We start from the raw sequence: 24,552 nt of genomic DNA on the forward strand, positions 1-24,552 counted from the left end.
ACTGGACAGGATGACCTTCACCTTGAGCTTTGGCGAAATGTCTTTTAAGCATTTGCTCGCATTTAGAAATGAAGCAATTGATTCATTGAAAAAATAATGAAAATAACCTTTAGCTGAAACCCATATCAGCTGAATTGTGACATTTCAGTTTGTTCCCCATTCTGCTTTATTTATTTATTATTCAGCTTCAATTTCTCTTTGAGTAAAAAAAAAGAATTAATTAAATAAAATAAATAATTCTGACTTTCTGAGCAGCATAAAGAGAAGTCAGCCACTAGAGGCTGCACTAGCTAAGACACAGATACAAGGATCAATAGTAAGAGAGAGAGAGAGAGGCACAGGAGTCAGTGGAGAAACAGTAAAAAAAAAAAGAGAGAGATGCTGGTAGCATGCAGTTCAGCTCAGCAAGAAAGAGTGACAGAGTGAGGAGATAGCGGGGGTGAGCATCGCAGCAACTGACAACCTGAGAGAGAGAGAGAGAGAGTCTTAGCTTACTAAAGAGAGAGAGAGAGAGAGAGGAGTACCACGTTGCCCGTCCTCATATTTCCCTCTGCAGCTGTGTGAAGCAGAGTGAGCAGTGGAGAGGAGCGAGCACATCTGAGTCTCGTGGAAACAGCGGGACCCGCGTACCACTTGGCTGAGAGATCGATGCACTTACGCCGAGCCACGCAGAGGGGGTGAGCCGCCCGCAGGACATCCGTGCACTACCAGAGAGGGAGCGAGAGAGTAGCCAAAGGGACGGAGAGAGTGAAGAGAGCAAGAGGGGAGAAGATTACCCAGGGCCAATTTGAAAGCTTTCGGCTTGTCACTCAGAGCAAGGGTGAGTTAACTTGTGCTTGCGTGGAGTGGCAGTACATGTTCTGCAGGTACATTGTGCTTGTGACAAGTGTGTGTGTGTGTGTGTGTGTCAGTCCTATATCTTCACCAATGCACAGAGTTTCTGCTGTCCTGTTTCTTTTACCCCCCTGTGTTTTAGCAAAGTGCATCACTTGCCAGAGCATGTGACTTACAGTCTTCTAGGCAGGTGATTAGCTCTGGAACCTCATTATCAATCAAGCCGTTATCACGCAGAGCAGAGAGGAAAACTACAATAGGTTCTTAACGACCCCCCTCTCACCGGTTTGTGCGTTGCATGAATGCGTGCGTGTGTAGTCGAAGTGCATCTCGGTGTGCTGTTGAAGCCGTTTATCCTACCAGGCAAAGGTGTGCGCCTGAATAGCAGCCACGTGAGCCGTTTAATAAGGGTTATTATAAAAGCTTGCTTTGAGAAAATTAATTAGAGAGCCTGATGCCGTTCAGTGTAATTTGTCACGTCTGTCAGGAAAAGCTGCCGGTTTGTTCATTTATCACGTCAGTTATGGAAAAAGAAAGCCCCCCCCAAAAAACACAGATTTGTTTGGTGAAATTTCTTGATGATCTTTTAGGAAATTACTTTCAAACAACAAACAAACTTAATTAACATGAATAAGGGTTAATCTAAAAAATAAAAAAAGACATCTAATAAATTTGAGCTGTGCTGTAATCATATTGCAATATTTTTAAAACTTGGTGAGGTAAATCCTGTTTTCCCAAACCTGTCATATGCCTGTAGCACTGTGCCTTCTTGTGGACTGCTGCTTTCTTAGGTTAATTAACTGTCTTTCCAGTTCAGATAATTCAGTGACTTCAAGCTGCACTGACTTATTATTAGACATGGTGACATTTAGAAAATTGGTCTATATATGCACCACCTCTCTCTGCGTTCTCATGTTGTACCTGCCTTGTAAATACCACGCCATGCTCGATCTATCCCGTCATCCATCTGCCAGCGTCTCCGTTCCGCTTTGAGTCCCCGTTCCTCTCCCGTTCCCATTCCGCCTCTCCCTCACTGCTATACGGTGAAGGTTATTGCCATATATTGAGTCGGTTTAATTTGTCAAAGTCGTCCAGACATATTGTCCACGGTCGGAACGGGAGGAGAGGTTGGGCGGTTCAATTGACACGATATTGTACGGAACTTGACAAGAGAGTGACAGAAAAAAAGAAAGGCAGGTGCAGTTAGAAGAAGGTGGAGAGAAATGTGCTGGTTAGGTTTTCTTGTCGACACAGAAGCTGAGCAGTTCATTTCTGAGGTTTTCTGTTTTTTCTGTGTGTGTGTAGGCTGCGAATGGCGAGGCTGGAGGTTATCTGTCTTTGGATTCATCATTTCTCGCACTGAGCTTTGCTTTCCTTCTCTCCCATGTGGGTCCAGTGTCATTAAGCTGAGACACCAAATCTGAGAGATCACTTTCTCTCTCCCTCTCTCTCCCACCCTCTTCTCTTTCTCTCTCTCTCTCTCTCTCTCCCCCCCCCTTGTTGCACTGGACTCCCTCTGTCTTTGCCTCACGCTGGCTCTTTATCTGTTCATTACTCACTCTGTCTCTCTCTATGTCTCACAAACACAAACACACACACACACACACACACACACACACACACACACACACACACACACACACACACACACACACATATATATACGCACACATGGAGGAGGAGGCATCTGTACAAGTGAAAATGCATTTGTGGAAACTGATGCTCATAAAACATGCGTCCTTCATTTAATGTAGAATGTACAGAAATTGTGGAATTGGAGCTCAAATTAAAAACAGATTACTATACCCGGCCTCTAGTTTTGGACTTTTGCAATCTATAACAGTGGATTTAGAGGATTTCACTAGGGCACTCATTACAGCTAGAGTTATATCTGCCAGATTAATGGAGACGCAATAGCTGAAGTACAAATGCAGAAGTGCACAAATGGTTTCCACATTTGTTTTTTTTGCATCTGCCGAGAGTCTGTTTCCGTGTCTAGAGGTTCAATTTCAAATGCAAATTGTTTCCATAAATTGCTTAAGAAGCAGGTGGTATTTGTTAAATTTTTCTCTCACGTTCCCTCTGTGTTGGGATTATGTTCACAATCTTCCTTTCTCTGTTTCCAGATCATTCACATTTATTCGAGTGCCAATGGGCAGCCGAACAAGATTGCAATTGTCTGTGTGCTAATTAATAATTTACATAATACTTCATTCTGGGAGAATTTTATTTTCCTCTGCGCCAGCGTTAATTGTGTTAGCTAAGCTACCGTCATTACTTATCATTAGGAAGACAGTTAAATGTGCACATATCCAGCTCTCATTATCGGGCGAATCATCCATCAGAAGCCGCACAGATTTAAACACAGTAGCAGGAAAGAAACCGCACAACGGGGACACAAATCTTTAACCATTTGTTCTTCTGTTAGTTGGAGTTCAAGCGCCTGCATCATTCGCGTAAGTAGTTTCTCTTCTTGTTTGGTAATTAGATTAGTGTTATTGTGGTTTAGAAACAAGCACCTTAACATGAACACAGTTCTTCTCATTGTCAAGTTTTGCACGTTGTTCATTTTTGCCTGGACTATTTTTACATCACACACTTTGTACAGCGTGCAGTATTTAAAAGCTTAAGAGAAATCTCTGTGGAAATAAAGAATTTCCTTTCCTTTCACCCATGGTTCATCATTCAAGGAATCACCTCAGTGGCCTCCTGCACTATCATCTAAGTCTGTGTGATGAATCCCGAATGGAGGGCTCTGATTTATGTTTCCAAGGTGGAGGAGTCAGCAGCAGACTACAATTCTTCCTTTCTTCCTTTCTTTTGCTTTTCTTCACTTACCATTAACCTCATGGGATGATTTTGGCTAAGTGACACCCAAATAAACCGACGCATGCAGTTGAGGGATGTGGATCTCGTACCAAATTGTCATGCCAGAATTATTCTGTACATTGATGTGCTAGATTTGATTGGTGTGAATATTTCAGAAACTGCTGATCAGTTCTCTGGATGAAAATGTCTTGCTAATGCCAGAGGTCATAGGTCAGAGACTGCTTTTCAGAGTCACTCATCGCAAAAACAGTTTGCAGAAGAGCATCTCTGAACATGCAGCCTACAAATCTGACGCAACTGTGTGAAGCTGTCAGGTCAACATGAACCAAAATCTCTGAGAAATATTTTCAGCTCTTTTGGTGAATCAGTGTGTCAGTCATCAGTGGCATGAAAAATTAAGGCGGTTCTGAAGGCAAAAGGAGGGCCCACTCAGTACTAGCTACGTCAGTTTTTAATTTTACCACTCAAACATTGCACTGCATTTTGTCAGCTTCATTACCTCATGGTTGAATATTGTGCAGCTGCCATGTTGTTATGGGGCATCCACATCTCCTAATACATGTTTATACAGGCAGGAGGTCTGCCCATTATTATGATTTATTATTATTCCTGATTTCCCATTTCGTTCTAATGAAATTTTTTTGATGCGCTTGTACATAATAGTCCACCCAGCCTCTGCTTTAAACCAGTGCCAGACATGTACCTGTCTGTCTGCATCAGTCTCCCCCGCCCCACCACCACACACAAACACACTCAGTGCTCGTGTGCGCGTGCTCAGTTTCGAGGTTGTGTCCAACAGAGTTGATTGCAGGGAGTTGTCTTCATTGTTAGATAAATATTAGCAAAATAATCGATGACAAAAGACATTAAGAATGCCATTGATTGCAGAGAAATGGGACAACTCATTAGACGGATTACTTGGGAAAACACAGCTGACAGCAACTTCACAGTTGCGCCGTAAGCATGAAAAAGTCCACTGAAAATGCTGAATATTCAATACGGAGACACTTGTGGGCTTTGTAGTCCTGATTTCTTGGTGGGTGGTGTTGTCCAGACTACAGACACCATGTGCTGTGAAAGACAAGCTGGCTACAGTTTGTCTGAACAACCCTCTTTATTTAAGAACAGCGCAGCAGGACAGCATTTTTACCCCACTCCCTGCAGCACCTGTCACACTCACATCTGTCCCTCTGTTATCAGCGGCAGGTAGACACTCACCGATAAGTAGGCCGTAAAAGTGCTGTAATTAATAATTTTATGATTATTTATAAGATAACTTGTATATAATGTTGCATAACTTGATAAGCAAGATAGATTTCTATCAAGTTTTGTAATGAAAATAACCAAGAATATAATGGATATGATAATTAACTCCTTAATAGATTGACAAATGAATGCAACATCTTTGTTTACATTGCAGAAACCTTTCCAACATCTATAAGTTAACCCTTATTTATTTGTTTTGTTTTTTTCAGTATTAATAGATGTTTACAGACTGTTGGGTGCCGTGTCCTCCAGCTCTGTTCTAGTGGTGTACCCTTATGGAGAACAATAGTGTAAGTGCTCACGAAGGCAGTGCAAATATGCTGTTTTTGTAAAACCCTTTAAAAACAAGGTCAGTTAGCATAATGATGTTAAATTAAATAGTACGTATTGAGTTTTTTGGCCCTGGTCCAGATCTGGAGTCTTTTGATATGGAGTCCAATCTGATTCATTGCAATCGTGTTTGTTTCTTTTCCCTCATAAAGGCTGTCTGGATGAACACAGTCAGTGACTTCATTGGATTTCACCACACAGAGCAAAGTTTCATTTGATTACACAAGGCTAATTAGCTGATATGCTACCAGTGATGTTCATCAGGATAACTGGTGAAATCATTGGCTACAAATACAGTGATGTGAAAAACACCTGCCTGGTGTTCTGAGGTTTTATGTGTGAGGATATAAAAAAAATCATCTGGTCATTAGCAGGTTCTAAAATTAGCTAAATAAAACCTCTTATGAATGACAACGCATGACATAGCGCAACATCATTATTTATGATTATTTAAAAACTAAACCAAAGAGCAGTGTGTGAAATACTAAGTACACCTTATGATGTAGTAGCTTGTAGAATTAAACTTAGCAGCACTAACTTGTTGAAGCAGTTGTTTTGTCTATGATTTTATCTCTCACAATGTTGCGGAGGAGTTTTCACCCACTCTTCTTAACAATGTTGCTTCAGTTCAGTGAAGTTTGTGGGCATTCGTTTATCAGCGGCTCTCTTAAGGTCTCGCTACAGCATTTCAGCCAGATTGAGGTCTGGAGCATCTTTTCCTTTTTCAGCCATTCTGTTGTCGATTTGCTGCTGTGCTTGGGTTCATTGTCCTGTTGCATGACCCGGTTTGAGCCAAGCTTTAGCTGTTAGACAGATGGCCTCACATTTGACTCTACAATACTTTGGTATTCACAGGAGTTCACGGTCGCCTCGATGACTTTCTAGTGTCCAGGTCCTGTAAAGGCTCAAATCATGACCCCTCCACTGCAATACTTGACTGTTGGTGCAAACTGCACAAATATGCCATGTTGTGTTTTTGCCATGTGGTGGTGTGCATCATAAGCAGATATCTCCACTTCAGTCTTGTCCGTCCAAAGGACATCGTTCCAGAAGCCTTGGGGTTTGTTCAGATGCAGCTCAGCACAAGTCATGCTGCCATGTTCTTTTTAGAGAGATTCTGGCAACCCTTCCAAACAAAGCGTACTTGTTTAGCTTTTTTCTAATTGTACTCTCATGAACTTTGATATTTAACATGCTAAATGTAGAGTCTGAGATGTGGCTTGTTAGTTTTTAGCAGTTTCTCTGAGCATTGTCTGACATTGCGTTGAATTTGTTGAAACGTCCACTCCTGGGAAGATTGTGTCAATGTGTTAACACCCACCGAATGCTGCAGACCAGCAAACTGCCCAAATATCTGCTCTTATAGAGGTTTTCACACATGCTGACGATCAGTTATTTGATTAGCAAGTTTTTGGCTGTGACTTACCCTCTTAATTCCTATGGAAGCAGTAAAGGTGTACTTGGTTTTTCACCATAGCAGGAATAGTAGCTCCTGCGTTTTGGCTCAGTTTTTGTTATATAAATAACGACATGGTATATTATGTCCTGTGCTGTAGATCATCTTTGCCTGTATTTATCTAATTCTAAGCCCTGCTAAGGATCTGATAATTAAAAAAAAAAAAATTTGATTAATACAAAACAACATTTTTTAAACTGCAAGAAGCTGCTACATGAATGTTGTGTGCAGACTGGAATACAATTAGAGAAAAGATTAAAAAAACACCACATTTGTTACCAATCAATTGTGCTTATGTATTTTGTCAATCTAACAACCCAGCTCTTTTATTTCAGCAATTCAGAAACATTCACATACTCCTGTGTTCCATGACAGTGCTTTTCATCATGCAATAATGAAAACGGGTTTGCCAGCACAGTTTCTTGGTTTTCCAGAAGCATCTTCAAACTGCTGTTCATTTCATTTTGCTGAGATTTAATTGATTTGCTTAAGGCTGCACAACCCTATCTGGGAATATTTTGTAGTCAAAACGTATCTTTACTGTGTACTAACGAAGGCTGAGGCTGTTTAAGTAAACGCTGGAGACCAATCCAACAGTGAGCATCACATCTCTACACTGTTGATTTCTCAACCACAAAGCACTTTATTAACAGAGAACGGATGAATGTGCCAATTATGCTAATCTTATCAAGACACTTGTCTGTTTGACTGCCTCGAGTCTCAAACAGCAGAGTCTGTGAGCATTCTCAAGGAAAAAATAATAGACCGAAGGGCCGACGAAACCGAAACTTTGAGGTTTTTCTGCGAGATGTTCAAATTTCACATACTCTAAACAGTATGCAGAGGTTAGATTTTGTACGAAGGCATCTCTTTCCTTTATTTGGAACCATTGAGGAACTATTTTTAAACCCAGGAATGTAGCCAATCAATCGACTGCGCTGTAAATGTGGTCAGAAGTGCTTAAAAACTGTATATCACATATGATTTACGGGGCAGGACGGAACTTGGATTGGTTTTTGAGCTTGAGCGTTGTGTGCGGCTTCAGTTTTACAGTGTGTTAAACAGCAATTGAAGAGATGGAAAACGACAAAGCTGATAGGATCATAAAATGTGTGGAGGAATGTGAACTGCCCACTTGAAATAATGTGCGTAAGATATGAGAGCTTTACACCGGAGCCCTTTTTTCCTCGCCTTTCCGTCCCGAACCTGTGAGGCAAATTTCCCAAATGGGATGACACAGCTGAACTGATAAGCCTCTGATTTATATTGTATCATGGAGTGCTGTATGGACATTATCACCTCTGTCTTTATTTTCAATCTGCGAAATAGCGGGGCGAAAATGGCTTCTTTTGCCACTGTGCTTTAAATCCAAACAGTTCAGAGTTCAGCTGAGTGCACTTGTTGGGTAAGTATCGCTGTTTTCAGGATCTGTGGCATGTGGTGTTACATTATGAAGTACCTTCCGCAGCCAGCATGTGTTATATCTTTTTTACAAGTGCCCGCCTTATGAATCTTGTGGGGATATGCTTGAGAGGTTTTATTTTTATCCTCCTTCTTGCAGTCCTCCCCAGCGTTTGGAGTAGCTGGGCAGGCCACGTTAATGATCCTCATTAGCCAAGGAGCTTGAATCCAAACTGGAATTCTTCCACTTCAATTGCTACTTAACATTTGGTGTTCTTCTCTCTCTACTGTCTGTCTTTCTCACTATCTCTCCCTTTCTCTCTCCGTCTGACTTTACTTCTTCACTTCCCCCTCTTTCTGCAGCCGCATCGTTTCTTTTCCTCCCTCATTGTCTCGTTCTGTCTCTCTCGCTCTCCTCCTTTTCCCACTTCGCTGTCTGCACTGGGAAATAATCCATAAAGGTCTTCCATCTCTTTCAACCTCTTCTTCAAACGTATTTTTTCAAGATATTTACTGCACGGTGCAATTCCCTGGATGCAGGTGTGTACCTGTGTGCTGATGCTGTAGCTGCTGTGAGTGATCATGTATGAGCACATAGCTGAAAAAAAGGGAAGTGTTCCAAATGACCTCTGATACTAGTTGCTTTTTCTCCCCTACTGTGAAGTAAAAAGCTTAAAGTTCAGGCGTGAGCCCCCTCCAGGCAGCCTGTGAAGGATGTTCGGATATATAAACATATCGGCTCAAGAGACACCTTTAGCTAAAGGGTAAATATGCTCTGGCTCTGTTTATACAACAGCTGTGCTGTGGTGAGAGGCAAACTTTTGATGCTGCTGTTTGATATCTGCACTCGTACCGTCCAAGCTTCCATACGGCACCATTTTGATACTTATTTAAATGTGCTGCCTTAATATAACCTTTATTTAGGAAGGAAAGTTGCGCTGATCACCGGGGGGGAATAAATGTCCCCTAAAATGTGCCCTGAATGCATGAATTCTGATTCTGGTTCTGCTGTGTTGAATGAGCAATTTTGGAGAATTTGATAGAGGCACAAATAAGGTTAAATACTAACAATTCTGCAGAAGTTAGCTATGTTGCCTCAGCTGTGAAGCATGCAGATCTCTTCAAATGTGACATTAAGCCTTTTTGGAACATGTGTACTTTACACGGTGCTCAAAACCGCTCAGCTGGTACAGTAGTATTGCAGTGAAGATCATAAAACTTCGACATCGAAAGAAAAATCCTCTCATCTAGTATTCATTACTTGGGCAACTATATGACATGATCAGACTATGAATTAGTATTAGAGTTCTGATAATAGCCTTAATGAATATTTAAATTGATTTTAAATGAGATGGTTCATACTGCATGCTGTCTTCTCTCCTAGTAATTAACCTGTCAAATTGATAGCCTAAAAACAAAGTCTTCTAATAAGCTGTAAACTTGGCTCAGAAAAGATAAGTCTTCCTTATATTTCGGTTGGACGATAGCCTGGTATTTTTATTTTCAGTATGTTTGGAAGAGGCAAACTCTGGAGTGAGTAAAGATGTCTTTTTGATGTTTGAAGTACATCATCCAGTGTGTCGGTTTGGAGTAAGAAAACGAGAGCGTAGCGTGGAAAGCCTTGCAGCCAGTGCTGTTTTTAAATCTGTTGAGGCAAGTCCAGCTCAAGTTTATAAAGTCATTTGAGACATGTCCAAGTCAAGCAAAGCCAAGTTTTCATAAGCATAATGGAAATCTGCTGCAACTTTGAATATTTTCCTTTCAAAGTTGCGAAGATAGTTGATTGCATAGTTTGAACCTGTTTCCAAATGTGATGTGGTGTAAGACGCGAGAATGCAATGATTTGCATTTCATTTAACGCTTGTATTCAACTGAAAATAACGTAAAAAAAGATGTTAAGAAGGATTTTTAAAAATTAAAACAAAATTTGAACAGGGATGTGTGTGCATCTCTTCTTTTAGGATAAATCTAAACATTTGGGAGCTGAAGAGACCAGTTGCCGTAGCCAGTTTTTGCTAGATTTAGTCATAGCGCTTCTAATGTATAACACTGGACAAAGGCTAATTTATCAGCTGATATCAGCTATGCGCAATCTGTTGGTATCTGCATTTGTAAGTGCTGATAAATACGGGAGAAACACCGTTCAACCAGTAAGTCCAAGAAAGAGTTAGGCAGAGCATAAATTGGTAATCCACGACTTCTTGAGACAATAAATCAAGATTCTTTTTAAATTTCATAGGCACAGATTATCTTAGTAAGAATTCCTAAATAACTGCACATAACAAAGGTTAGTTAGTCTGTTTATGTTTTGAGTGTCAAAAAGAGAAAAAACTACCTGGTATATCAGTCTTTTAAATACCCAAACACTGGTATTAGTCTTAAAAATCCAGTTAGTCAGACTTAATATAGCATCATGGGCGCTGTCTTTAGAACTGTGGTCTGAGGAGAACACAACATTCATGATTTCCAGAAAAAACAAAAATACAGTTTGAATTTGTCAAAGAAGAGGACAATTTCACTCTTGACCTCCGGCTGTACACTGTTATCAGCCTGACTTTTTAGGAATTTTTGGGTTTTAGTCGTGATACTTGAAGGTCTGACCATCCGAGAATGTAAAGCGCCCAGAGATCAATCCTGGTTATGAATTGCACGATCGAGTTTTAACTGGAATTTGTGGCTCCAGCGGTGAAATGCGTTCAATGACAAATGGTCTTTAGAGATCCTGAGCCGGTGCTGTGATTTCCACCACATAATTGGGACTGGTTTTAATCCAGTGTCACCCTACGGCTAGAAGATAATGACCGTTCTGGATTTTTAGCTGCCTCTCTTGGGTGCAGACACGTCTTTGGATTCTCTGAATATTTTTAGTGATATTTTGTACCAGATGAAAAAAGATGAAATTCCTAAATATTTCTGTTATTCTTAGAAATATTTTATTAACTTGAATTACTTGCCTTCTATCACAGAGTTGTAAATGCCTCACAGTAGCTCCTTCTGAAAGACTCACAGTCATGTTATCAGCGATAGGTCCTTTCGATCTATCCCAGCATTTTTTTTGACACGTGTTGCTAACATCACCTTCAAAATTGAACACAACCAAGTACATTTTGTGCCATTTTCAATTAAAAATACTGTTTAAATGATTTACAAGTCTAATTCCATTTTTCATGGCGTCCCGTCCTTTCAGATGCAGGTTTGGGTTAGTCTGGTAGCTGCTTTCAGAGCCTGACACCTGGATGATAAACAGCATGTGCATGCCAATCTGATTTTTAGTTTTCAGACAGCATCAATTCTTAACCTGCTATGAACTGATGGTGGAAAAGCTCTGCAGTGCATACATTACAAAGTCATTTTAAAATCTACATATTCTTCAGATTTTCATGATCTCAGTGGGAATGCTATTCTGTTTTTCCTGTCAGTACTACAGTGCACGTTGCTTCATTTGCTCCCCTTTTCACACTTACAGCTCTTCCACTTTTGTTTTGGTCATAAAACACTCCTTTCTAGGTGAAACTTGTCTTTGTTCCAAGATTTAGCCTAATATGACCGCAAAACAACTTTTTCAATCAAACATGGCTACCACAAGCCAATTAAATCACATCCATACTGCAGTTAATTGCACATGTGATTAAGAACTAAGACAGCTATTTGTCTTTGTGAACTTTCCATCTGTCTGCCATTTAGCAGAATGGTGTCATTAACGTAATATGTCCTTAGCTCATACGAAAAGCCATTCTCATTCCTAGCACACACTCAGCAATTATACCTGCTCCAGTTCTCCCATTTGCATAGTTTTATAGACTATGCATTCAGATAGATTGGGTTTTCTTCTTAATATGCAGCACAGAGCTGTTATGGGTTGGTTTGCACAATGTATACCTAATAATTGGCTCAACTAAGCAAACACTTTTGCTTAATATCATAGCACAGGGATACAGATATATTAATCAGTATCTCAGCTGTGTAAAATGAAAACAGTGTACATTTCACCCTTTTTTTTAAAAAGACTATAGCGTCTGTTATCACTGAGGTATGGGTTGCAACAAAGATCATCACTGAATCATCATGAAGAAGCAGTCATTTTTAAAAGGCTGTACCACATGTTGGAAAGAGCAGTCAGTATGTTTGGTTCGTTCTTCTGTGTGATGTTCAGTTCATGTGTTTAGTAACCGACATGTGTTTAGTGCCAGGATACAAAGAATCGTTTATCAATTCATAAATGAATACCTAAATAGAGTGTATAATGTAGTTGCCAAGTATTTTGGTTGACACAAGTAAAATAATCATCTGCTTATGGGATTAGTTTCTCCTTCTGCAGATGACTTGTACTGTGATCAGAGCATAGTGGTACACAAACCAGTCCTCGTTCTTCTGCAGCTTCTGGTTAGTGCAACCCTCCATATCAATGCAAATGCACAGAGTAGAACAAGGATGACTCAATCTGACCACATAACGAGAAAGCCACTGGAATAGCAGGTAAATGCACCTGACTGGCGGTGAATGGTCAACTTGCTCGTAAGGAAACATAATGTCTATATGTGGGAAATAATGTTTAGCACCACTGTGGTTTGGGCTTTACTGCTCACCTGGTGTGCTGTCTCATCAATTGAGGCAGCTGACCAAGTATTTTCAATGGATTTTTGACAGTAAAAGGAGATTGATTAATTCTACCTTTGTAAATACTGCAGTAGCTGCTTTTTTCTGGCTTTTATAATATCAGAGTACTCGTTTGGATGAGAGAATTTCACATTCTTCACTGTAGACTCTACATGTACATGCACCATGTTCTGATGGAAAAACGTGATGAGGCAATACTGCCTTTACCCTGCAGACTTTTCATTGATCTATTCCGATCAATATCGTTTTGGAGAGCGATGAGACGGTTCTCAGAATACTTTCATTAGACCTTTCCAAAAACATCAGAGGTGCTATCTGGAAGCCGGGAAGACACCCCGGAGGCTCTGTGGCAAGGTGGAAATCATCCTCGTTGTGTAGCTGTTGAAAGATTTTTTGGGATGTTTAAATGGTATTTTGAATGAGAAACAATAGAACAGTTACGGTATTATTCCCTTTGCATTACTTATACTGTTAAATAAGATTAGGACAACTGTTGTAGTTTTTCAGTCAGCTATTATTGGCAAATTCTAAACTAGATATCTATAAATCTGTGTATATATCATTAAAGTTTTGTTATTTCATTACGACTCCGCCTGAAAAATAAACAAGGGTTTGTTTTTCTTTTTGGATTTTTATGCTCAGGACAAAAAAAGGAGTGGAAAAAAGTGCCTCAGGCCTAAATTGATTTAAATATTTAATTTTTCATATTTATGTGACCACCAATTAATGAGCTTCTTTAATTGCTCGTCACATAACTGCACTTGCATCGAATACCCTGGAAAAATACGTGTATTGGGAAAAAAGTTACCTTAATAGCTAACTTGTTTAATCAGACTTACATTTTTGAGCCTCATTGACTTTACAATAGATTTAAATTTCAATAATTTTTGCAGTGCTGCCAATCGGAGACGAAACTTAAAGCTAGCGCGTTACACATTAGAACAACCTGGATGATGGTTCATGAGCCAAACTGATGCTCCAGTTTGCTGTCTTTAATCAAAGTTGGTCCGTGGCACATTTTCTTCACATGCATATGATTATAGCATAAAATCAAAAAGTAGAAAAAAACAAGCTGTTATTTATTTATTTGTTTGTTTGTTTGTTTTTTGGTGGGTTCATTAATTAATGATGATTCTTTTTTGCATTTTCCCAAGTGAATATAAAAGTACTATTAGTAACCACATGCTCAAAAATGTATTATTACAATTTTAAAGACATTTTGAGAAACATGGCTATTTGCTCTGCTGCCAAGTATTGTAGATGAGATTAGGATGAGTATTTGTGTTGTGGCAAAACCCACAAATGGTGTTTTTAGTACATTTCATACAGATGTATACAGATATGACCCTTGGGTCACTACTTTTATAAAGATGTTTTTCTCTTTTTTGGGATCTTTCCTGTTGTTTTGCATGTGGGTGTGAAGGTTAAACAAACATGATGCTGTGTGGTAATTTGTGGACATTAGAGATGCTGCAACATGTTTTTTGTAACTTCAGGGAGCGTGTTAACTTTCCCCACCGTGCTTCTAATCTTTATGGTAAACTAAGCTAATTGCCTCAAGGCTTCATCCTCATTATTCATGCTTGTAGGCTTGAAACTGAATTGATCTTCTCACAGAACTCTCTGCAAGAAAGCCAATATGCTTACGTCCCAAAATGTCTAATTATTATGATAAGCTTTTTAAAGATTAAACCCATAATAGATAGAAACTTCCACATATATATGGTTTATCATCAGTTTGAAGGAGGGTAGGTTTGTGAGTCCCTGCTCAGAGCATCATTTTTGTGTCTCCTCAGGTTGGACTGAGTGCACTTCACTGGAGAACACAGAGTGTTTGGCAGACGAGATAAAAAGTGTGAAGAGACTTCTGTTGTTTGTTTGTTGCTGAACAGCTGCATTGACTTACCTGAAAATTGTTGAATTCACAGATATCTGCGTGTGATGATGCATGGCGAATTAAAACACTTAAATTAAGAGATTTGTAGATTTACGAATTACATTAAGAGTTTCTATTGACAAATCACTGTGCTATTGTCCATGTATAATATAAAATGCCATTCTGTCTTACGTGACAAAAATAAAACATTTACAGGTATACAGATTGTGTAAAGCACTGATTCTTAAAGCTTTATAATGTATCTATTCAGATGATTGTGTTTTATTTTAACAATAGTTTTTTGACACAACAGTATTTACATTTAGAGTTTTATTTACAATAGAAACACCAGCGGCACATGGACTTTGCTTTGAGAACCTTGGGAATAAAGGTTAAGAATAAATTCTTAATAATCTAGACAGTTTGTCTTGATAATAAATCACGACATAATGCTAGGCCTGTTAATTAATTCCTTTTTAAACACTAATCCAAAGGTAAGAATCATTAATCACTACAGTGGTTTTTAGGTCAGAGAGATTTGTGGTGTTTTGGCACCATTTGCACAAAACCAGTGTGTGAGAATAATTGAGAACAGAGCCACCACAATGCAGAGGTAGTTTTTCTGCTACCTCTACACCTTTACAACAATTAAAATGTTGTACCCTTAATTATTGTGGTGGTATCCAAACACTAACTGCTAGAAACCAAATGACTTCCTGACAGCCAATGGGTCACAAGGCAGTTCGTACTGCTGTGCCGCTGATTAAATTCACCCAATAATTAAGCAGACATCATTGATTCCCTGCAGAGAAACGGAGAAATGGAGTATGTGTGTGTGTGAGAGAGAGACTCTCCATGGGTCCCTGTGCTTCCTGTAGCCCCTGCAGCGGTGGGACAGTCAGATATGCTTAATTTGGGATTTGAGCATAAGTCGATTCCACTTAAACAGACAGTGGTGGTTGGACACATCGATGTTCCATGCACTGTTGACTCTCATCATTTTCCTCCTCTCTGACTTCCTCTGTGTAATTGACAGAGCGATCGAAGGCTACGCGAATGTGTGTCCTAGATTATGACTTTAATGTGAGTCAAATGTGGAGTGTAAGAATGTAAAACTAAACAATTACATTCTACTTTAAGACTGTTGTAAAATACCAAAGGCTTTATAAGTGAGACTTAGTAGAGTTTTTTGTTTGATGTTAACAGGCAAACACAGATAAGAGTAAGGTTAGGGGCTAGTTAATAAATGTAGTGATTCAGGTAGGTCTGGTGAATTCAATAATGCAAATATATGCTCATGTGGGTGCCTTCCTGGTTTTACTGTTGTTGTTTTTCTCTCATCTTTGTGGGAATGTAGGATGCACACCGCTCATTACCAGCAGAGATGCCTGAAAATGAATGCATTATTAATTAGAGTCGGTGGAAAGATAAAGATTTTTGTAAGAACCAAGCAAACACTAACTTCTAACCATTGTTTCTGTAAGATGATGCCTGTCCAGTTATTTTCATCAGTTGAAAATAACTGTATGCTAAGTCTTTTACAGTCGTATTAAAAGGAATGTTTTCATAGGTCTCTATGGAGTCCTATGAAGTACACCCTTACTGCGTTCATGGGATTTGAGACAGTAAGTCGCATCCAGCTGCTTCTAATCAAATGCACTTGATTAAGCCATCATCAGCAAGTGTGAGCACCTCTATAAAACAGAAGTTTTGGCACTTTTCTGGTCTGGAGCATTCAGCTGTGAGTTAACACAATGCCAAATCTTCTCAAGAGTGGACGTTCCTGCAGATTCTCCCCAATCAGACCGTGCAAAGCTCAGGGAAGAGCTAAAAAAGAGCTAAATCTCAGCCTCAAATGTCATTTAACATGATAATGTTCAAGTTTCCGACAGTACAAATAGAAAAAGCCATTGAGGCAACTTGTTGTGATTTGACGCTATATAGATATTGGGTATGGCTTTCCTGAAAGATTTGCAAGGAGAAAGCATCTTCTCTAAAAAGAACACGGCAGCATGACTTAGGTTTGCAAAGCTGCATCTGAAGAGACCAAAGGACTTTTGGAAAAAATGAGACCAAAAGTTTTTGCATTTTGACTAAACATCTCCATAGAACCATGCTTGGCGACAAACAAACAGCATATCAGTAGAAGCGCCTCAAACAGCTATCAAACATGGTAGTGGAGGGGTGATGATTTGGGTTTGTTTGCAGTCACAGAACCTGTAAACCCTGCAGTCATTGAGTGGACCATGAACTCCTGTGAATACCAAAGTATTGTAGATTCAAATGTGTGGCCTTGTCTCTGACAGTTTAAGCTTGTTCCAAACTGGGTCATGCATTTGAACAATGATTAGAAATACAGCAACAAATCTACAACAGAATGGCTCAAAAAGGAAAAAAATCAGGGATTTGCAAACAGCGAACATCAGCGAGCAGCATTGTCTGAAGCTCCTCCACAACAATGTGAGAGACTGATAAAGTCATACAGAAAAACCTGCTTCAACAGATTATTGGTGCTAAAGGTGATTCTACAAGATATTAAATCATGAAATATATTATATAGTTTCTCATGCGCTTTTCAATTTGGGCTAGTTTTTGTTAAATAAATGTCAAAGTCCAGATCTCAACCTGACTGAAGTGCTGTGGTGGGACGTTCAGATCTATGCAAAAACGAATGTCCTCAAACCTCAATGAACAGAAGCAACGCCCGCAATGATGTGAGAGACTGAAGTGATATAGAAAACAATTACTTCAAGGTATTACTGCTAAAATGGATTCTACAAGCTGTTGAATCGTAGGATTTACTTGCATAGAATTCTTTGAAAACTTTCTTTTTCACATGAGTATTACTCTACGCAAACAAGGTTAAGCATGTTTTACGGCACTCCTGGAGGTATAGCCCTGTGCAGCTTTCTTTTCATGCTGGAAGTGGGAAAAATCTCCCTGCTCCTTTTCCTCGACCTCACCGCCTCTCATCAGCAACAAAATTTGTCTGCACAGAAGAAGCAGTGGGAGCTACACCTACGCAGCTCCGTTGTTCTGTCTCTGTCACACTGTATGCAGTAAGGCAGGTGAATAGTTGTATGTTATGTAAGAATTAATTGTTAAATCTCCACCAGGGTAATGGAGCTGACAGGTTTAACAACTTTCCCAGCAAAAAGCCTGACTAATGATGATGTTTTTACTCCAGCTGTGATAGCAACATTTTGAATTTGATGCATTTTGAAAAGACTTTGACATAGCAGCAGCAGAGGGATAGTAATAGCCAGACTGAAACTTATAGTTGTGTGAATTCAGACGCTCAGTGTTTCCTGGATGATGTCGTTAAACATAAACTAAGAAATAGGAATCCTAGCTTTTCCAGCAGTAAACCTTTCAAAGACAGATAGTCTTTTCTGGATCAGTCTCACCACCAAAACTCTAAAACTACCTTTTATCTGTACAAAACACTATCCCGAACTCCCTTACCCAAACAGCTAGTCAAATACCCTGTTGGCCTTGATAGCAGAAAATCATTGTAGACTTCTACTATCTGACCTTGAGCAATTTAACAGCAGTGTTGCTGTAAGTTTTTTTTTTTTTAACCTTTCTCGACTGTCATGGATTATTATGATTGAATTATGAATTTACTGAGGAAGCTCGAGACTGTGCGGTACTGTATGGTACCGTTAAATGGTTGCGTCTCAGGAGAATTGGAGGGAGTCAGTTAGCTGCTAATGTTAAAGCTAAGACTAGCCTACTCAGGTTTTTACACATGTGACTGAATCGCATCGAGTTTTCCTGTGCATTCTTTTAACTCTCATATACATTTGTCCTTATGCTTTGAAGAGCTTTTTTTTATCAAATTAACGTGGTTAGCTACCCTCACTGAATAACGCCTTTGCCATCATTTCATGAAGGACTAAATCCTTTTCACTCTGTGACTCTTTATTGTGTGGGAACTATGTTGAGGTTATGTTGCTCAAAAGAAGCAGTCCTTTATGAAACCGTATGGTAACAAATGAAAATACTGTCATAAAGTTCTTCTTAAAAAATAATAATGTATTGACTGACTTTGCTTGAAAGCAAAGATACATCTCTGTGGAAGTTTAGTGTCTCTTATAGGGAGATGATTAGAAAATCCTTATCCGTATTCTTGTTGACTACAAGTGATAAGTGTGAGTATCACACACAGAGCTCATGTGGAGTCTTGTTGAAATGCTTTGGCTCAAAATCTTCAGAGATTCAGCCTTGAGGGTTACGACTGACATACTTAGCTGTGTTCAGCGTCACATCCATTCACATATTCATCAAATAAAGACATCTTCCTGAACATGTCAGGAAGACTTTTTGGTAAGAAATAAAAGCTTTCGAGCACAATGGCAAAGCATCTGAATGTGTATTTATTTAACCAAACAGAAGGAAAAACCCTGATGGGCCTCTTGCATGTCATTCGTTGTCTTACTCACCTATTACTGTTGTACTAACATATGTTTCAGACCAACAAAAGAAAAAATAGCAATAATTTAGCTTTCAATGGCGCTCTTCTCTTTGCGCTGCCTTTTCTGTAAAGACCATTGATTGGTTGGATGGATTTTAGGGGCACTCTTTTGTGTTTGCACAGTTTTTTTTTTTTTCCAACTAGGCTGAAAGACTCTGGCAATGTTAATATTTCTCATTACAAAGACTGTCCACCCAGAGAGAGCACACACAATGAAGTATTCTTTTCTCACTCTCCCTGTCCGCCTGTCTGTCTCTCACATTTCTGCATTTTTTTTCTCCTTCTTTCTTTTTGTGACACATTGCAGTTGGTTTTTCAAGGCCTTTTATCTGGTCGGTGAAAAAATTGGCAAAAAACCATCTTTCTAATCAAGCTCGCTGGACACAGATCAGAAGGGCTCATTGAAAAATCTTTCATTGGTTTGTTACGGTTTGGAGGAAAACCAACAAATTTTAATATAATAAAAAAAAACCTGTATCACAAGCGGCCCTGTGTCATTATAATTCCATTATTTACTGTTTAAGGTTTTGTGTTTTCTATTTCTATTCTTCCTTTGAGACTGTTCAACCAGTTTTCTGTTATACGTGAAGAAACTGACCTATTGCTGCGAGTCACAGATCAATAAAAGGTCCTCCAGCTCTAATGGAAAAGCATTCCAGTTATCCTGGCCTGCTTGAAAAAGATCATTAATGTTGTATTCAGTAATACTAAAAAATAAATACTCATCTCTGTGCTACTCCTTCAGGCTCCATTAGCTTTGGTGCCATAAGACTTACAGATATCTGGGATTGCTCTGTCGCTGCCCATTTGTGGTTTAGACCAATTAACACTTGTTGGGGAACTTTAGTTCCCTCCTAACAAGTTGTCATCAACTTGGGTATTCCTACCTTTTCTTTCATTGCTTCTGCTCTATGCTCTACATTCCTCTTCTACATGGTTACTCCCGCATACGTGAGCCTGGTGATATGCAATAGCGAGGGAAACACTTTGGTGTCAGTGTAGAAGTGCTTTAAACGAGCATTGTTTTAAATCACTGGCAGGTTACAACTCCTCTGGTTGCAGAATTGTCAGTTTGTATAAAGGTATATGGGACACTGACCCTACTTCTTGCTTAAAATTTGGCCTCAGTCACTAGTTTCACATCGTTTTAATACACAGTGATGCTCGTTTGATGAACTGGTGAGGCAAGTGGCTCCCATCACAGCGTGCCCTGGTTTTAAATCCGCTGGCTGTCTCCCTGTGCCTGCGTGGGTACTCTTCAGGTACTTTGGCTTCCTCCCACATGATGAGCACATTTGGTTTGTCTTTATGTGTTAGCCCTGTGATAGATTGTCAACCTGTTCAGGGTGAATGCAGCCTCTTGCTAGGCTTAAACCCCAGTTGTGACCCTGAATTGGATATGTGGAAGAAGATGGATGGATGGTCACCACCACATGGACATGCGGTGTCCAAAGACTCAGAAACCTTTGCTTGTGACATCTTATCATAATAATGAGATCAATACTTCAAAATAGGAATTCACAAACCAGTTGGTGATGGCTCTCTCAAGCTTTCCTCTGGCTGTGAAGGTAGCAGGCTCTCTGAATGTAACCTCGTTTGAAATACTAAATTTGTATACATTTCTTCCTCTGAAAAATTGTTATTAGTGCTGTTACAATCATTCCTCCCTTTGCTTCTAGGCCATTTTCAGATTCTGCTAAAGCTATGAGAGTGAAGTAAATCCAAATCATCCAGAGGCATTAAAAAAATACCATAATTTGCAAGTGAAATTCAGAGACATTCCTCGTCAAAGCGGTCCTCATTATTGCTGCAAGCTTTATCTTTAACCTTAAACACGAGCAAAAAACTGTGATAATTACTTTCTGTAAGATCATTTTTTCCCCAGCTTCTCTACCTTCTTTCAGTAAAAACATTTGTCCTTGATCGCTTGTAGGTGAAATGAAAAGTAGTGAGAAGTGCTGCAAAATAATTTATGCCGCACATTTTTACCGATGTTAGAAGGTGGCCGTCAGCTTCGTGAAAGAGATCAATGTTCCTTATTCTTTTCTTCTCTGGGGACCACAAAGTTCAAGGTTTACATAATGGTGTAACCACACCAGCCCTGATCCCGTGCTGAGGAGCCTCGCTTCAGAGCGCGGTGTCGCTCGGTCTTTGTTGTACATAAAGTTATGAGCGCATCAAACCGACAAAAAAAGCCAAAAGAAACCCAACTCAGTTTCTCTGAAATGTTTCACTGACTTTAAATTTAAAATGGTAATTGGTTGGTGTGGTAATAATTATGTGTCGGTCGGCAGTCATCCCGCAGTTTCAGTCTTTTTTTTTTTTCTTGTGCAATAAGTGAAATACAGCAAAAAACTGGAGATAAGCACTTCTGTCAAAAAAAAGAGCTGTATTCTGCGATAAGGCAAAGAACCATCACACCCAACAAGCTCTTGCCATTTTTCCCACTTTTTTTGCCTCATCTTCGCTTCTTTGAGTTGCTGGTTATTTGAACTGGAGTGATGGATGCACACTGAAACAAACCCGCCCCCCAAACTGTCATTATAAGTTGCCAACAAACACACTTGCGTGGCTCAGAAAGAGAAATATTCCATCTCAAACAATAGGACAAGGTGGTTAATTACCTGGTTCATTTTTTAATTAGCAGCATGAGCAGTGCAGGGAATGTAGTGAAATAGGGAGGGTTGCCATTGTTAGCTGGATGGATTCTGTGTTTTGCCGCGTGTTGCTGCTGAGATAGGCGCTGTGCCTGGAAACAGCGGTGGTTTCGCATCCAGCAGTACCATCCGTGGTTACTCAAAGGGAAGTAATGCCAGAAAAAAAAGCTAAACAAACAGCTGGCACAGTGGCGTGATATTCTTCGGGGGGGAATGAACAGCACCCCGAAAGGGGACTAAAAACATGACTGCGGTCATTACCTGCCTGATGCATTAGTGCAAAATGACCATCTAAAATCTGAGGCGAGTCATCACTGAATGCACGCTCCCAGCTCATATGTGCCACACTGGTGCACCATTTACACAATACACAACTGAATATCACATATTAGTGGTATTAGAAGAACATTTACTTTTATATCCCCTCTCTGCAAATAGACATGCTGGATTAGCCCACAAATACGTTTCCTAGAGAGGACAGAGTATTCCCTTTTTTACATTTGAAATCCGAACTGCTCCTGCTGGCTGCCAAAGGCATGTGTGATTTGAGTGCATGGAAGCGGGAAGCCATGAAACAAATTGGATAAATGTTATTTCTGGAGGAATGTTTAAATGGGATGCAGGAATCTTATTGAGTCAGTCATGCTTGAAATTGGGTGAAATCGCACATTAACGGAACATGGGAGATTCTGCGTTCACCTTTTGTTAACTCGGGTGCTACTGTTTTTGTCTCCCACGCAATTCTTTGCATTTTAAGACTTATTTTAGTGGTTCTGGAGGATGCATGACACACAGTGGATATTTACATGTGTGCACATGAGCAGTAAGTGGACACGCTGCAGAGGAATATAACAGTTTTTGGCTCCATGTTTAGCCTTTAGTGCAACTTCATTGCACAGTAATTCGAAAGGTGACAGATTTAGCCCAAAGTGACTAATTTCTGGTACAATTGTACAAAGTTTCGATTGAGGTGTATTAAAACCTACTGCGGTGTAGAGGCCTTGGCTGTATAGAGACAATGAAGTGAAGAGCAGGAGGTAATGGTGTGTGAATGCGTACGTGCTCTTGCTTTTAAATCACCTGTCGGGGAGCATTGTCTTTGACTTCCTTTTTAACTAAGCTTTGGGTGCATTTGATTTGCCGAGGCTGATGCAACACAGTGAAGTGGGGCACTCGAAGTGAAATCATCCGTTCAGTTTCTTTTTTTCATGGTTTTGAGAGTAACTTAAATTTCCAGCTTTCATGCATTTTATTTGCATAATACTCAGGCAATTAACAGTCAGGCAAATGATTTACAGTTTACAGCCACCTTCTCCTTGTGCAGAGATGAGCTGCTTTTCTTTCCTCCGGTTCTTGTTTAGGATTTCGTTGTAGCCGAACGATGCTTCGCATGTGTGCTTAGACTCACATGAGCGTGCTCTTTCTCACTCGTTTTTATTTTCCAAAGCTCTGAGTCACACCTCAAGGGTCATCTTTTATCATTCCTTACTCTCTTAGTCTCTTAACTTCCCCACTGGGATCAGTTTTGAAATCTATTGAGGGTGCTAGACGTGTGACAGCTTAAAATTTAAATGTAGCGTAATCTCAGAGTTGTATTTTGGGAATTTGGAGAAGAAGAAAACTCACAGTGCAACTGAACGTGCTTAAGACTAGCAAGGAAAAAACATAGCTGTAACTGAGGATATGAAATGCAATTATCCAGCTTTTGCTGGTCTAAGATCTACACAAGATTTAATTTAAACTATCTTCAGGAAAAAACACATGATTGTTGTTTCCATGGAGAGGATTCATGGGAGGTCAAAAGTTGGGTGGCTGGGTTTTTTATTTCTTAGTCTGCAGTCTGCATTATAAAGTAAGTGCAAGTGCTGACGACTTTATGCAGGAAAAAGAGTGAAAGAGAAAAGAAAAAAATATTTCCAGAGGGGAGCTGGAATCTGTCCCAGCTGTCACAGAGCGAGAGGTGGGATGCACCCAGGACCCAGGACAGATTGGCAGTTTCGCAGGGCTAACATAGAGGAACAGACATACATTCATGCTCACATTAAGACCTTTAACCTAACATTTTTGGACTGTGGGAGGAAGCCAGAGTCACCCAGCAGGTGGATTTAACCTTGTTTGCTCTCTCATGTAAAAAATAATTTTATGTGAGTTCTAAGAAAAAAGAAGAAATAGTTGAAAAAAATGAAGGCAAACTGTATATAATAATGTAGTAATTTGCAGGTACGTTCTAACAGACCCATTGGGGTAATTGCTTCATGTTTTTCTTTAATTTTAATCACACTGAGCTCACGCACAGACCTGAAACTACCTCTTAACACTGGCGACTGTGAACACTAATTTCCTTGTTCTTTTGTGCTGTGTGACCGTTAGTTACAACCAGTGTTAGTCACAGTTACAGCATCTGTCCTCATTCTTTCTCTCACACTCTCTTTTCCCATTGAATCCTTAACTCCTTGCCTTCCTGTCTTCCTCTCCACTTTTCTGGCGCCTTCTTTCACACTGAGTGTCACAATTAGTTCTCTGCCGAGACAGGCAGACGGGCCGGTCCAGCCAGAGTCGAAAAACCAGAGATGGCTGGTCCAGACAACTGAAGTTGGTTGGTTCCAGTTTGGCTCCGGCCAATCACTTCATTAAATGCTTGTGTGTTCAGATTTTATGGCTTTTGTCAGAACCAAGGTCTCCATTGTAGCGCAAAAGAGGCACAGTGGAGACCTGGGGCGGGGAGCTGTGAAGTTCACACAGTTTGCTGCTCTGTGCCTGAGTCTTTCCTAGTTGCCATGCTTGATTCGCCCTCTTGTTCTCTGTCTTT

General features: G+C 39.9%; 1 protein-coding gene across 6 annotated transcripts in view; it reads left to right on the forward strand.

Annotated features, from left to right (window-relative positions):
* Positions 1-352: 352 nt before the first annotated feature.
* tnr (tenascin R (restrictin, janusin)) overlaps positions 353-24,552 on the forward strand; it is a 194,837-nt gene continuing 170,637 nt past the window's right edge. For 3 of the 6 annotated variants that reach the window (XM_040021759.1, XM_040021758.1, XM_040021761.1), the window contains exon 1: positions 353-820. The gene's annotated coding sequence lies outside the window, so the exon portion shown is untranslated. The remainder of the gene's footprint in view (positions 821-24,552) is intronic. The other 3 variants (XM_040021762.1, XM_040021763.1, XM_040021764.1) reach the window with 2 other exon arrangements.

The sequence above is a fragment of the Simochromis diagramma genome, unplaced genomic scaffold (genome assembly GCF_900408965.1).
Source record: "Simochromis diagramma unplaced genomic scaffold, fSimDia1.1 OVJJ01000205.1, whole genome shotgun sequence".
NCBI lineage: Eukaryota > Metazoa > Chordata > Actinopteri > Cichliformes > Cichlidae > Simochromis > Simochromis diagramma.